The following is a 14,674-nucleotide window of genomic DNA, read 5'->3' as shown; positions in this document are numbered from 1 at the left end:
CTATGTCCATCATTCCTACTACTACCTCACACAACTCGCATTCACCCATCCATGCGCTAGTAGTGACCTACACTGCTGTGTTTCAAAGTGTGCAATATGAATGGTGTTTTTAATGGTTCGTGAGGCTACTGTGTCTCTTTTTGCAGTCACTATTGTCTTCTGGCGCCATTGGATGAATAGGAGTTACTCAATAATTTAGATGGTCACACACTGTGTCTTCTTGTGCTGTACTTGATGTGTGAGTTAAAAGTTGCCTTGCACTCTGTCATTAAATCGATTAGTATCGTGAGAAAGTACCACTGAAAGAGTAATGCAATTTGTGTTAGCAGTGAAGACAGTTTCGCAAAAATATTCGCTTGTTTTGAGAGTCTTCAAGACCTGCTACCAGCTCCAATCAGCGCCATTTATCCCACACATTAGAGAAGTGTGTTTCATAGGTATGCCTATAAGACACTAAACTCGGAATGTGAGAACATGGCGACAATACGTGCCATCACGTCTTGCTGCCGCCTAGCGGCAGCTGTGTGAACCTGCTGCTGCTGCTGCTCTGGGTGGATGCTGCGAGAGCAAGCGACTCTACGATCTAAGTTTTACATCCAATACTGCCAAATAATACAGTTAACAGAGCTGCCACTTACTAAGAACGACACCTCGCAGTAATTAATTCACAGATTAGCACTCGGCAGGCCTTGTGTTCCTCGCCAGAGCTGCGTAAAGCTACGTCCAAGCCGAACCATATTTGACGCGACGCCATAACTATATATACAATTTCAGAGGGCTCCTCGAATGTACTCGCTTCGGCGGTACGTATACTAAAATTGGAACGATACAGAGAAGATTAGCATGGCCCCTGCGCAAGGATGACACGCAAAATCGTGAAGCGTTCCACATTTTTTTCGCAATCTCACTCTCTCATGTCTCACATCAGCTGCTAATACCCTCAGCCACCTACACAAGTTTCGCTTCATATCTGCACCCACTTGTCACAAACTATGCTGTCCATTTACGCAGTTCTCCTCCACTCTCTTTCATTCACAACAGAACATGATAAAACTGGCAATAAACCTATCCCTTACATCACCAATGCACATCTAAAATGTCACTCTAATAACAACTCAGCAAGCACACCAAAACCACAACTACACTGACACAAGTACATGTCACTAGCACCCCTTCAGCTCATTCACAAACCTGACACAAATCACAGCCAGTCTAAGACTAAGCCTAGCACAGGCAAAAGCCTCTTCTCTTCCTCAGTATCACACTCTGCTGTCACAACATCTCTTCCTACTGTCTCAATCACGTCATTTCATAACACACACCTACTGCCACACACAACATTTGGAAACCTTACATCAACTTTACACAAGATAGCTGCATGTTCCAAATCTTTCTCACTCACATACTTTCACTCACACTACTGCTTAAATACACTCTAGCGCTCTAAAATTAGCTTGCATTACCTAATATTTATTTTTCTCTAACGCCTACAAAGCTTCTGGTGCCTGTATGCCACTATCACATACTGACTGCACACAGACCCACAACATTTAACTTTATTCATCTTCATGGCTGCAGCTGATGCCATAATTGTTTCAGCACCATAAATAAACATGTGAAGGAAGATGTCTCTTTAATCATTAAGTGTGCAAGCTACCCCTTTACAGGAAGTTCATTTAACATTATGTTTCAAGTAACTTTCCTAGTGGCCTTGCTATCCAGCTGCAGCCTCATAATACAGACTGCAGGTGACACCTCATCAGATTCTTAACTGAAGCATATCTGCCTGTGTAATAAGCCACTGCCCTTCACCTAAAAACCAACTATTACAGCAAATCTGTGGTGCACAAGCAAGTCATGTACAAATTTCACTGGTGTGACGCACAAAGTATTTTCCCACATGTCTGGCAATCTGCCACTACATATAGTTACCTAAATTAAATTCAAAAGTGTCAGCCAATGAATACCACAACACTGAAGTGTTTAGAAAGCAGACCAGTATGCTAGTATTAACATATAGTATTTAGATGTGAGGCTCTACTATTTTGACAGCACTTTGAATCCCATCAATGTCATACAAGTCGATGCTGTTCACAATTACAGCTGATGCACCTCTCATCCTGTGTCTAGCAGAAAGATTGGACAAACCCTGCATGCAATATTCATCATGTCACATACACAGAAGCTCTAGCACATAAGCAGATACAGAGGCAGTCAAGACACAAAACACTAGCAAGCTTCAGGATTTTGGAATAGACAGCAACATCACAAACCAGTTTGTGTCACATGACACCAGTAGCTACTCAGTTATTAACTGCTTTCAGATACTAAATCTATCACTCTTTGTTTTGCACTAGCAAATCTTCCTGTAATAACAACATTCACCAAACTGGATTACATCTGACTGACATTTCACAGGAACATAACTACAGCTACTAACACAATGCTAACCTGGTTTCTCTTACCACATGTCCCCTCAACATTTTAGGCTCATTCACACATCTCCATCACAGTGTTTCACTGTTGCCAAGTAGACCTGCCCTGTGTAAACTTGGATCAACACAAATATATCACCTGGTATTGTACTGAAAACGGAACTATGTCCATCATTCCTACTACTACCTCACACAACTCGCATTCACCCATCCATGCGCTAGTAGTGACCTACACTGCTGTGTTTCAAAGTGTGCAATATGAATGGTGTTTTTAATGGTTCGTGAGGCTACTGTGTCTCTTTTTGCAGTCACTATTGTCTTCTGGCGCCATTGGATGAATAGGAGTTACTCAATAATTTAGATGGTCACACACTGTGTCTTCTTGTGCTGTACTTGATGTGTGAGTTAAAAGTTGCCTTGCACTCTGTCATTAAATCGATTAGTATCGTGAGAAAGTACCACTGAAAGAGTAATGCAATTTGTGTTAGCAGTGAAGACAGTTTCGCAAAAATATTCGCTTGTTTTGAGAGTCTTCAAGACCTGCTACCAGCTCCAATCAGCGCCATTTATCCCACACATTAGAGAAGTGTGTTTCATAGGTATGCCTATAAGACACTAAACTCGGAATGTGAGAACATGGCGACAATACGTGCCATCACGTCTTGCTGCCGCCTAGCGGCAGCTGTGTGAACCTGCTGCTGCTGCTCTGGGTGGATGCTGCGAGAGCAAGCGACTCTACGATCTAAGTTTTACATCCAATACTGCCAAATAATACAGTTAACAGAGCTACCACTTACTAAGAACGACACCTCGCAGTAATTAATTCACAGATTAGCACTCGGCAGGCCTTGTGTTCCTCGCCAGAGCTGCGTAAAGCTACGTCCAAGCCGAACCATATTTGACGCGACGCCATAACTATATATACAATTTCAGAGGGCTCCTCGAATGTACTCGCTTCGGCGGTACATATACAAAAATTGGAACGATACAGAGAAGATTAGCATGGCCCCTGCGCAAGGATGACACGCAAAATCGTGAAGCGTTCCACATTTTTTTCGCAATCTCACTCTCTCATGTCTCACATCAGCTGCTAATACCCTCAGCCACCTACACAAGTTTCGCTTCATATCTGCACCCACTTGTCACAAACTATGCTGTCCATTTACGCAGTTCTCCTCCACTCTCTTTCATTCACAACAGAACATGATAAAACTGGCAATAAACCTATCCCTTACATCACCAATGCACATCTAAAATGTCACTCTAATAACAACTCAGCAAGCACACCAAAACCACAACTACACTGACACAAGTACATGTCACTAGCACCCCTTCAGCTCATTCACAAACCTGACACAAATCACAGCCAGTCTAAGACTAAGCCTAGCACAGGCAAAAGCCTCTTCTCTTCCTCAGTATCACACTCTGCTGTCACAACATCTCTTCCTACTGTCTCAATCACGTCATTTCATAACACACACCTACTGCCACACACAACATTTGGAAACCTTACATCAACTTTACACAAGATAGCTGCATGTTCCAAATCTTTCTCACTCACATACTTTCACTCACACTACTGCTTAAATACACTCTAGCGCTCTAAAATTAGCTTGCATTACCTAATATTTATTTTTCTCTAACGCCTACAAAGTTTCTGGTGCCTGTATGCCACTATCACATACTGACTGCACACAGACCCACAACATTTAACTTTATTCATCTTCATGGCTGCAGCTGATGCCATAATTGTTTCAGCACCATAAATAAACATGTGAAGGAAGATGTCTCTTTAATCATTAAGTGTGCAAGCTACCCCTTTACAGGAAGTTCATTTAACATTATGTTTCAAGTAACTTTCCTAGTGGCCTTGCTATCCAGCTGCAGCCTCATAATACAGACTGCAGGTGACACCTCATCAGATTCTTAACTGAAGCATATCTGCCTGTGTAATAAGCCACTGCCCTTCACCTAAAAACCAACTATTACAGCAAATCTGTGGTGCACAAGCAAGTCATGTACAAATTTCACTGGTGTGACGCACAAAGTATTTTCCCACATGTCTGGCAATCTGCCACTACATATAGTTACCTAAATTAAATTCAAAAGTGTCAGCCAATGAATACCACAACACTGAAGTGTTTAGAAAGCAGACCAGTATGCTAGTATTAACATATAGTATTTAGATGTGAGGCTCTACTATTTTGACAGCACTTTGAATCCCATCAATGTCATACAAGTCGATGCTGTTCACAATTACAGCTGATGCACCTCTCATCCTGTGTCTAGCAGAAAGATTGGACAAACCCTGCATGCAATATTCATCATGTCACATACACAGAAGCTCTAGCACATAAGCAGATACAGAGGCAGTCAAGACACAAAACACTAGCAAGCTTCAGGATTTTGGAATAGACAGCAACATCACAAACCAGTTTGTGTCACATGACACCAGTAGCTACTCAGTTATTAACTGCTTTCAGATACTAAATCTATCACTCTTTGTTTTGCACTAGCAAATCTTCCTGTAATAACAACATTCACCAAACTGGATTACATATGACTGACATTTCACAGGAACATAACTACAGCTACTAACACAATGCTAACCTGGTTTCTCTTACCACATGTCCCCTCAACATTTTAGGCTCATTCACACATCTCCATCACAGTGTTTCACTGTTGCCAAGTAGACCTGCCCTGTGTAAACTTGGATCAACACAAATATATCACCTGGTATTGTACTGAAAACGGAACTATGTCCATCATTCCTACTACTACCTCACACAACTCGCATTCACCCATCCATGCGCTAGTAGTGACCTACACTGCTGTGTTTCAAAGTGTGCAATATGAATGGTGTTTTTAATGGTTCGTGAGGCTACTGTGTCTCTTTTTGCAGTCACTATTGTCTTCTGGCGCCATTGGATGAATAGGAGTTACTCAATAATTTAGATGGTCACACACTGTGTCTTCTTGTGCTGTACTTGATGTGTGAGTTAAAAGTTGCCTTGCACTCTGTCATTAAATCGATTAGTATCGTGAGAAAGTACCACTGAAAGAGTAATGCAATTTGTGTTAGCAGTGAAGACAGTTTCGCAAAAATATTCGCTTGTTTTGAGAGTCTTCAAGACCTGCTACCAGCTCCAATCAGCGCCATTTATCCCACACATTAGAGAAGTGTGTTTCATAGGTATGCCTATAAGACACTAAACTCGGAATGTGAGAACATGGCGACAATACGTGCCATCACGTCTTGCTGCCGCCTAGCGGCAGCTGTGTGAACCTGCTGCTGCTGCTCTGGGTGGATGCTGCGAGAGCAAGCGACTCTACGATCTAAGTTTTACATCCAATACTGCCAAATAATACAGTTAACAGAGCTGCCACTTACTAAGAACGACACCTCGCAGTAATTAATTCACAGATTAGCACTCGGCAGGCCTTGTGTTCCTCGCCAGAGCTGCGTAAAGCTACGTCCAAGCCGAACCATATTTGACGCGACGCCATAACTATATATACAATTTCAGAGGGCTCCTCGAATGTACTCGCTTCGGCGGTACGTATACTAAAATTGGAACGATACAGAGAAGATTAGCATGGCCCCTGCGCAAGGATGACACGCAAAATCGTGAAGCGTTCCACATTTTTTTCGCAATCTCACTCTCTCATGTCTCACATCAGCTGCTAATACCCTCAGCCACCTACACAAGTTTCGCTTCATATCTGCACCCACTTGTCACAAACTATGCTGTCCATTTACGCAGTTCTCCTCCACTCTCTTTCATTCACAACAGAACATGATAAAACTGGCAATAAACCTATCCCTTACATCACCAATGCACATCTAAAATGTCACTCTAATAACAACTCAGCAAGCACACCAAAACCACAACTACACTGACACAAGTACATGTCACTAGCACCCCTTCAGCTCATTCACAAACCTGACACAAATCACAGCCAGTCTAAGACTAAGCCTAGCACAGGCAAAAGCCTCTTCTCTTCCTCAGTATCACACTCTGCTGTCACAACATCTCTTCCTACTGTCTCAATCACGTCATTTCATAACACACACCTACTGCCACACACAACATTTGGAAACCTTACATCAACTTTACACAAGATAGCTGCATGTTCCAAATCTTTCTCACTCACATACTTTCACTCACACTACTGCTTAAATACACTCTAGCGCTCTAAAATTAGCTTGCATTACCTAATATTTATTTTTCTCTAACGCCTACAAAGCTTCTGGTGCCTGTATGCCACTATCACATACTGACTGCACACAGACCCACAACATTTAACTTTATTCATCTTCATGGCTGCAGCTGATGCCATAATTGTTTCAGCACCATAAATAAACATGTGAAGGAAGATGTCTCTTTAATCATTAAGTGTGCAAGCTACCCCTTTACAGGAAGTTCATTTAACATTATGTTTCAAGTAACTTTCCTAGTGGCCTTGCTATCCAGCTGCAGCCTCATAATACAGACTGCAGGTGACACCTCATCAGATTCTTAACTGAAGCATATCTGCCTGTGTAATAAGCCACTGCCCTTCACCTAAAAACCAACTATTACAGCAAATCTGTGGTGCACAAGCAAGTCATGTACAAATTTCACTGGTGTGACGCACAAAGTATTTTCCCACATGTCTGGCAATCTGCCACTACATATAGTTACCTAAATTAAATTCAAAAGTGTCAGCCAATGAATACCACAACACTGAAGTGTTTAGAAAGCAGACCAGTATGCTAGTATTAACATATAGTATTTAGATGTGAGGCTCTACTATTTTGACAGCACTTTGAATCCCATCAATGTCATACAAGTCGATGCTGTTCACAATTACAGCTGATGCACCTCTCATCCTGTGTCTAGCAGAAAGATTGGACAAACCCTGCATGCAATATTCATCATGTCACATACACAGAAGCTCTAGCACATAAGCAGATACAGAGGCAGTCAAGACACAAAACACTAGCAAGCTTCAGGATTTTGGAATAGACAGCAACATCACAAACCAGTTTGTGTCACATGACACCAGTAGCTACTCAGTTATTAACTGCTTTCAGATACTAAATCTATCACTCTTTGTTTTGCACTAGCAAATCTTCCTGTAATAACAACATTCACCAAACTGGATTACATCTGACTGACATTTCACAGGAACATAACTACAGCTACTAACACAATGCTAACCTGGTTTCTCTTACCACATGTCCCCTCAACATTTTAGGCTCATTCACACATCTCCATCACAGTGTTTCACTGTTGCCAAGTAGACCTGCCCTGTGTAAACTTGGATCAACACAAATATATCACCTGGTATTGTACTGAAAACGGAACTATGTCCATCATTCCTACTACTACCTCACACAACTCGCATTCACCCATCCATGCGCTAGTAGTGACCTACACTGCTGTGTTTCAAAGTGTGCAATATGAATGGTGTTTTTAATGGTTCGTGAGGCTACTGTGTCTCTTTTTGCAGTCACTATTGTCTTCTGGCGCCATTGGATGAATAGGAGTTACTCAATAATTTAGATGGTCACACACTGTGTCTTCTTGTGCTGTACTTGATGTGTGAGTTAAAAGTTGCCTTGCACTCTGTCATTAAATCGATTAGTATCGTGAGAAAGTACCACTGAAAGAGTAATGCAATTTGTGTTAGCAGTGAAGACAGTTTCGCAAAAATATTCGCTTGTTTTGAGAGTCTTCAAGACCTGCTACCAGCTCCAATCAGCGCCATTTATCCCACACATTAGAGAAGTGTGTTTCATAGGTATGCCTATAAGACACTAAACTCGGAATGTGAGAACATGGCGACAATACGTGCCATCACGTCTTGCTGCCGCCTAGCGGCAGCTGTGTGAACCTGCTGCTGCTGCTGCTCTGGGTGGATGCTGCGAGAGCAAGCGACTCTACGATCTAAGTTTTACATCCAATACTGCCAAATAATACAGTTAACAGAGCTGCCACTTACTAAGAACGACACCTCGCAGTAATTAATTCACAGATTAGCACTCGGCAGGCCTTGTGTTCCTCGCCAGAGCTGCGTAAAGCTACGTCCAAGCCGAACCATATTTGACGCGACGCCATAACTATATATACAATTTCAGAGGGCTCCTCGAATGTACTCGCTTCGGCGGTACGTATACTAAAATTGGAACGATACAGAGAAGATTAGCATGGCCCCTGCGCAAGGATGACACGCAAAATCGTGAAGCGTTCCACATTTTTTTCGCAATCTCACTCTCTCATGTCTCACATCAGCTGCTAATACCCTCAGCCACCTACACAAGTTTCGCTTCATATCTGCACCCACTTGTCACAAACTATGCTGTCCATTTACGCAGTTCTCCTCCACTCTCTTTCATTCACAACAGAACATGATAAAACTGGCAATAAACCTATCCCTTACATCACCAATGCACATCTAAAATGTCACTCTAATAACAACTCAGCAAGCACACCAAAACCACAACTACACTGACACAAGTACATGTCACTAGCACCCCTTCAGCTCATTCACAAACCTGACACAAATCACAGCCAGTCTAAGACTAAGCCTAGCACAGGCAAAAGCCTCTTCTCTTCCTCAGTATCACACTCTGCTGTCACAACATCTCTTCCTACTGTCTCAATCACGTCATTTCATAACACACACCTACTGCCACACACAACATTTGGAAACCTTACATCAACTTTACACAAGATAGCTGCATGTTCCAAATCTTTCTCACTCACATACTTTCACTCACACTACTGCTTAAATACACTCTAGCGCTCTAAAATTAGCTTGCATTACCTAATATTTATTTTTCTCTAACGCCTACAAAGCTTCTGGTGCCTGTATGCCACTATCACATACTGACTGCACACAGACCCACAACATTTAACTTTATTCATCTTCATGGCTGCAGCTGATGCCATAATTGTTTCAGCACCATAAATAAACATGTGAAGGAAGATGTCTCTTTAATCATTAAGTGTGCAAGCTACCCCTTTACAGGAAGTTCATTTAACATTATGTTTCAAGTAACTTTCCTAGTGGCCTTGCTATCCAGCTGCAGCCTCATAATACAGACTGCAGGTGACACCTCATCAGATTCTTAACTGAAGCATATCTGCCTGTGTAATAAGCCACTGCCCTTCACCTAAAAACCAACTATTACAGCAAATCTGTGGTGCACAAGCATGTCATGTACAAATTTCACTGGTGTGATGCACAAAGTATTTTCCCACATGTCTGGCAATCTGCCACTACATATAGTTACCTAAATTAAATTCAAAAGTTTCAGCCAATTAATACCACAACACTGAAGTGTTTAGAAAGCAGACCAGTATGCTAGTATTAACATATAGTATTTAGATGTGAGGCTCTACTATTTTGACAGCACTTTGAATCCCATCAATGTCATACAAGTCGATGCTGTTCACAATTACAGCTGATGCACCTCTCATCCTGTGTCTAGCAGAAAGATTGGACAAACCCTGCATGCAATATTCATCATGTCACATACACAGAAGCTCTAGCACATAAGCAGATACAGAGGCAGTCAAGACACAAAACACTAGCAAGCTTCAGGATTTTGGAATAGACAGCAACATCACAAACCAGTTTGTGTCACATGACACCAGTAGCTACTCAGTTATTAACTGCTTTCAGATACTAAATCTATCACTCTTTGTTTTGCACTAGCAATTCTTCCTGTAATAACAACATTCACCAAACTGGATTACATCTGACTGACATTTCACAGGAACATAACTACAGCTACTAACACAATGCTAACCTGGTTTCTCTTACCACATGTCCCCTCAACATTTTAGGCTCATTCACACATCTCCATCACAGTGTTTCACTGTTGCCAAGTAGACCTGCCCTGTGTAAACTTGGATCAACACAAATATATCACCTGGTATTGTACTGAAAACGCAACTATGTCCATCATTCCTACTACTACCTCACACAACTCGCATTCACCCATCCATGCGCTAGTAGTGACCTACACTGCTGTGTTTCAAAGTGTGCAATATGAATGGTGTTTTTAATGGTTCGTGAGGCTACTGTGTCTCTTTTTGCAGTCACTATTGTCTTCTGGCGCCATTGGATGAATAGGAGTTACTCAATAATTTAGATGGTCACACACTGTGTCTTCTTGTGCTGTACTTGATGTGTGAGTTAAAAGTTGCCTTGCACTCTGTCATTAAATCGATTAGTATCGTGAGAAAGTACCACTGAAAGAGTAATGCAATTTGTGTTAGCAGTGAAGACAGTTTCGCAAAAATATTCGCTTGTTTTGAGAGTCTTCAAGACCTGCTACCAGCTCCAATCAGCGCCATTTATCCCACACATTAGAGAAGTGTGTTTCATAGGTATGCCTATAAGACACTAAACTCGGAATGTGAGAACATGGCGACAATACGTGCCATCACGTCTTGCTGCCGCCTAGCGGCAGCTGTGTGAACCTGCTGCTGCTGCTCTGGGTGGATGCTGCGAGAGCAAGCGACTCTACGATCTAAGTTTTACATCCAATACTGCCAAATAATACAGTTAACAGAGCTGCCACTTACTAAGAACGACACCTCGCAGTAATTAATTCACAGATTAGCACTCGGCAGGCCTTGTGTTCCTCGCCAGAGCTGCGTAAAGCTACGTCCAAGCCGAACCATATTTGACGCGACGCCATAACTATATATACAATTTCAGAGGGCTCCTCGAATGTACTCGCTTCGGCGGTACATATACTAAAATTGGAACGATACAGAGAAGATTAGCATGGCCCCTGCGCAAGGATGACACGCAAAATCGTGAAGCGTTCCACATTTTTTTCGCAATCTCACTCTCTCATGTCTCACATCAGCTGCTAATACCCTCAGCCACCTACACAAGTTTCGCTTCATATCTGCACCCACTTGTCACAAACTATGCTGTCCATTTACGCAGTTCTCCTCCACTCTCTTTCATTCACAACAGAACATGATAAAACTGGCAATAAACCTATCCCTTACATCACCAATGCACATCTAAAATGTCACTCTAATAACAACTCAGCAAGCACACCAAAACCACAACTACACTGACACAAGTACATGTCACTAGCACCCCTTCAGCTCATTCACAAACCTGACACAAATCACAGCCAGTCTAAGACTAAGCCTAGCACAGGCAAAAGCCTCTTCTCTTCCTCAGTATCACACTCTGCTGTCACAACATCTCTTCCTACTGTCTCAATCACGTCATTTCATAACACACACCTACTGCCACACACAACATTTGGAAACCTTACATCAACTTTACACAAGATAGCTGCATGTTCCAAATCTTTCTCACTCACATACTTTCACTCACACTACTGCTTAAATACACTCTAGCGCTCTAAAATTAGCTTGCATTACCTAATATTTATTTTTCTCTAACGCCTACAAAGCTTCTGGTGCCTGTATGCCACTATCACATACTGACTGCACACAGACCCACAACATTTAACTTTATTCATCTTCATGGCTGCAGCTGATGCCATAATTGTTTCAGCACCATAAATAAACATGTGAAGGAAGATGTCTCTTTAATCATTAAGTGTGCAAGCTACCCCTTTACAGGAAGTTCATTTAACATTATGTTTCAAGTAACTTTCCTAGTGGCCTTGCTATCCAGCTGCAGCCTCATAATACAGACTGCAGGTGACACCTCATCAGATTCTTAACTGAAGCATATCTGCCTGTGTAATAAGCCACTGCCCTTCACCTAAAAACCAACTATTACAGCAAATCTGTGGTGCACAAGCAAGTCATGTACAAATTTCACTGGTGTGACGCACAAAGTATTTTCCCACATGTCTGGCAATCTGCCACTACATATAGTTACCTAAATTAAATTCAAAAGTGTCAGCCAATGAATACCACAACACTGAAGTGTTTAGAAAGCAGACCAGTATGCTAGTATTAACATATAGTATTTAGATGTGAGGCTCTACTATTTTGACAGCACTTTGAATCCCATCAATGTCATACAAGTCGATGCTGTTCACAATTACAGCTGATGCACCTCTCATCCTGTGTCTAGCAGAAAGATTGGACAAACCCTGCATGCAATATTCATCATGTCACATACACAGAAGCTCTAGCACATAAGCAGATACAGAGGCAGTCAAGACACAAAACACTAGCAAGCTTCAGGATTTTGGAATAGACAGCAACATCACAAACCAGTTTGTGTCACATGACACCAGTAGCTACTCAGTTATTAACTGCTTTCAGATACTAAATCTATCACTCTTTGTTTTGCACTAGCAATTCTTCCTGTAATAACAACATTCACCAAACTGGATTACATCTGACTGACATTTCACAGGAACATAACTACAGCTACTAACACAATGCTGACCTGGTTTCTCTTACCACATGTCCCCTCAACATTTTAGGCTCATTCACACATCTCCATCACAGTGTTTCACTGTTGCCAAGTAGACCTGCCCTGTGTAAACTTGGATCAACACAAATATATCACCTGGTATTGTACTGAAAGCGGAACTATGTCCATCATTCCTACTACTACCTCACACAACTCGCATTCACCCATCCATGCGCTAGTAGTGACCTACACTGCTGTGTTTCAAAGTGTGCAATATGAATGGTGTTTTTAATGGTTCGTGAGGCTACTGTGTCTCTTTTTGCAGTCACTATTGTCTTCTGGCGCCATTGGATGAATAGGAGTTACTCAATAATTTAGATGGTCACACACTGTGTCTTCTTGTGCTGTACTTGATGTGTGAGTTAAAAGTTGCCTTGCACTCTGTCATTAAATCGATTAGTATCGTGAGAAAGTACCACTGAAAGAGTAATGCAATTTGTGTTAGCAGTGAAGACAGTTTCGCAAAAATATTCGCTTGTTTTGAGAGTCTTCAAGACCTGCTACCAGCTCCAATCAGCGCCATTTATCCCACACATTAGAGAAGTGTGTTTCATAGGTATGCCTATAAGACACTAAACTCGGAATGTGAGAACATGGCGACAATACGTGCCATCACGTCTTGCTGCCGCCTAGCGGCAGCTGTGTGAACCTGCTGCTGCTGCTCTGGGTGGATGCTGCGAGAGCAAGCGACTCTACGATCTAAGTTTTACATCCAATACTGCCAAATAATACAGTTAACAGAGCTGCCACTTACTAAGAACGACACCTCGCAGTAATTAATTCACAGATTAGCACTCGGCAGGCCTTGTGTTCCTCGCCAGAGCTGCGTAAAGCTACGTCCAAGCCGAACCATATTTGACGCGACGCCATAACTATATATACAATTTCAGAGGGCTCCTCGAATGTACTCGCTTCGGCGGTACATATACTAAAATTGGAACGATACAGAGAAGATTAGCATGGCCCCTGCGCAAGGATGACACGCAAAATCGTGAAGCGTTCCACATTTTTTTCGCAATCTCACTCTCTCATGTCTCACATCAGCTGCTAATACCCTCAGCCACCTACACAAGTTTCGCTTCATATCTGCACCCACTTGTCACAAACTATGCTGTCCATTTACGCAGTTCTCCTCCACTCTCTTTCATTCACAACAGAACATGATAAAACTGGCAATAAACCTATCCCTTACATCACCAATGCACATCTAAAATGTCACTCCAATAACAACTCAGCAAGCACACCAAAACCACAACTACACTGACACAAGTACATGTCACTAGCACCCCTTCAGCTCATTCACAAACCTGACACAAATCACAGCCAGTCTAAGACTAAGCCTAGCACAGGCAAAAGCCTCTTCTCTTCCTCAGTATCACACTCTGCTGTCACAACATCTCTTCCTACTGTCTCAATCACGTCATTTCATAACACACACCTACTGCCACACACAACATTTGGAAACCTTACATCAACTTTACACAAGATAGCTGCATGTTCCAAATCTTTCTCACTCACATACTTTCACTCACACTACTGCTTAAATACACTCTAGCGCTCTAAAATTAGCTTGCATTACCTAATATTTATTTTTCTCTAACGCCTACAAAGCTTCTGGTGCCTGTATGCCACTATCACATACTGACTGCACACAGACCCACAACATTTAACTTTATTCATCTTCATGGCTGCAGCTGATGCCATAATTGTTTCAGCACCATAAATAAACATGTGAAGGAAGATGTCTCTTTAATCATTAAGTGTGCAAGCTACCCCTTTACAGGAAGTTCATTTAACATTATGTTTCAAGTAACTTT

At 42.0% G+C, this 14,674-nt stretch overlaps 6 non-coding genes across 6 annotated transcripts; all 6 read left to right on the top strand.

The window, feature by feature from the left end:
• Positions 1-788: 788 nt before the first annotated feature.
• Positions 789-895, top strand: LOC126417632 (U6 spliceosomal RNA). Its single transcript, XR_007575714.1, has one exon. It is a non-coding gene; the product is annotated as a U6 spliceosomal RNA (small nuclear RNA).
• A 2,487-nt stretch (positions 896-3,382) lies between these two features.
• LOC126417639 (U6 spliceosomal RNA) lies at positions 3,383-3,489 on the top strand. Its single transcript, XR_007575720.1, has one exon. It is a non-coding gene; the product is annotated as a U6 spliceosomal RNA (small nuclear RNA).
• A 2,487-nt stretch (positions 3,490-5,976) lies between these two features.
• LOC126417631 (U6 spliceosomal RNA) lies at positions 5,977-6,083 on the top strand. The gene has a single exon (XR_007575713.1). It is a non-coding gene; the product is annotated as a U6 spliceosomal RNA (small nuclear RNA).
• A 2,490-nt stretch (positions 6,084-8,573) lies between these two features.
• On the top strand, positions 8,574-8,680 carry LOC126417630 (U6 spliceosomal RNA). The gene has a single exon (XR_007575712.1). It is a non-coding gene; the product is annotated as a U6 spliceosomal RNA (small nuclear RNA).
• Positions 8,681-11,167: 2,487 nt separating this feature from the next.
• LOC126417615 (U6 spliceosomal RNA) lies at positions 11,168-11,274 on the top strand. The gene has a single exon (XR_007575699.1). It is a non-coding gene; the product is annotated as a U6 spliceosomal RNA (small nuclear RNA).
• A 2,487-nt stretch (positions 11,275-13,761) lies between these two features.
• LOC126417614 (U6 spliceosomal RNA) lies at positions 13,762-13,868 on the top strand. The gene has a single exon (XR_007575698.1). It is a non-coding gene; the product is annotated as a U6 spliceosomal RNA (small nuclear RNA).
• Positions 13,869-14,674: the final 806 nt, after the last annotated feature.

Source organism: Schistocerca serialis, chromosome 8, assembly GCF_023864345.2.
Source record: "Schistocerca serialis cubense isolate TAMUIC-IGC-003099 chromosome 8, iqSchSeri2.2, whole genome shotgun sequence".
NCBI lineage: Eukaryota > Metazoa > Arthropoda > Insecta > Orthoptera > Acrididae > Schistocerca > Schistocerca serialis.
This window is presented reverse-complemented; position numbering and strand designations above follow the sequence as displayed.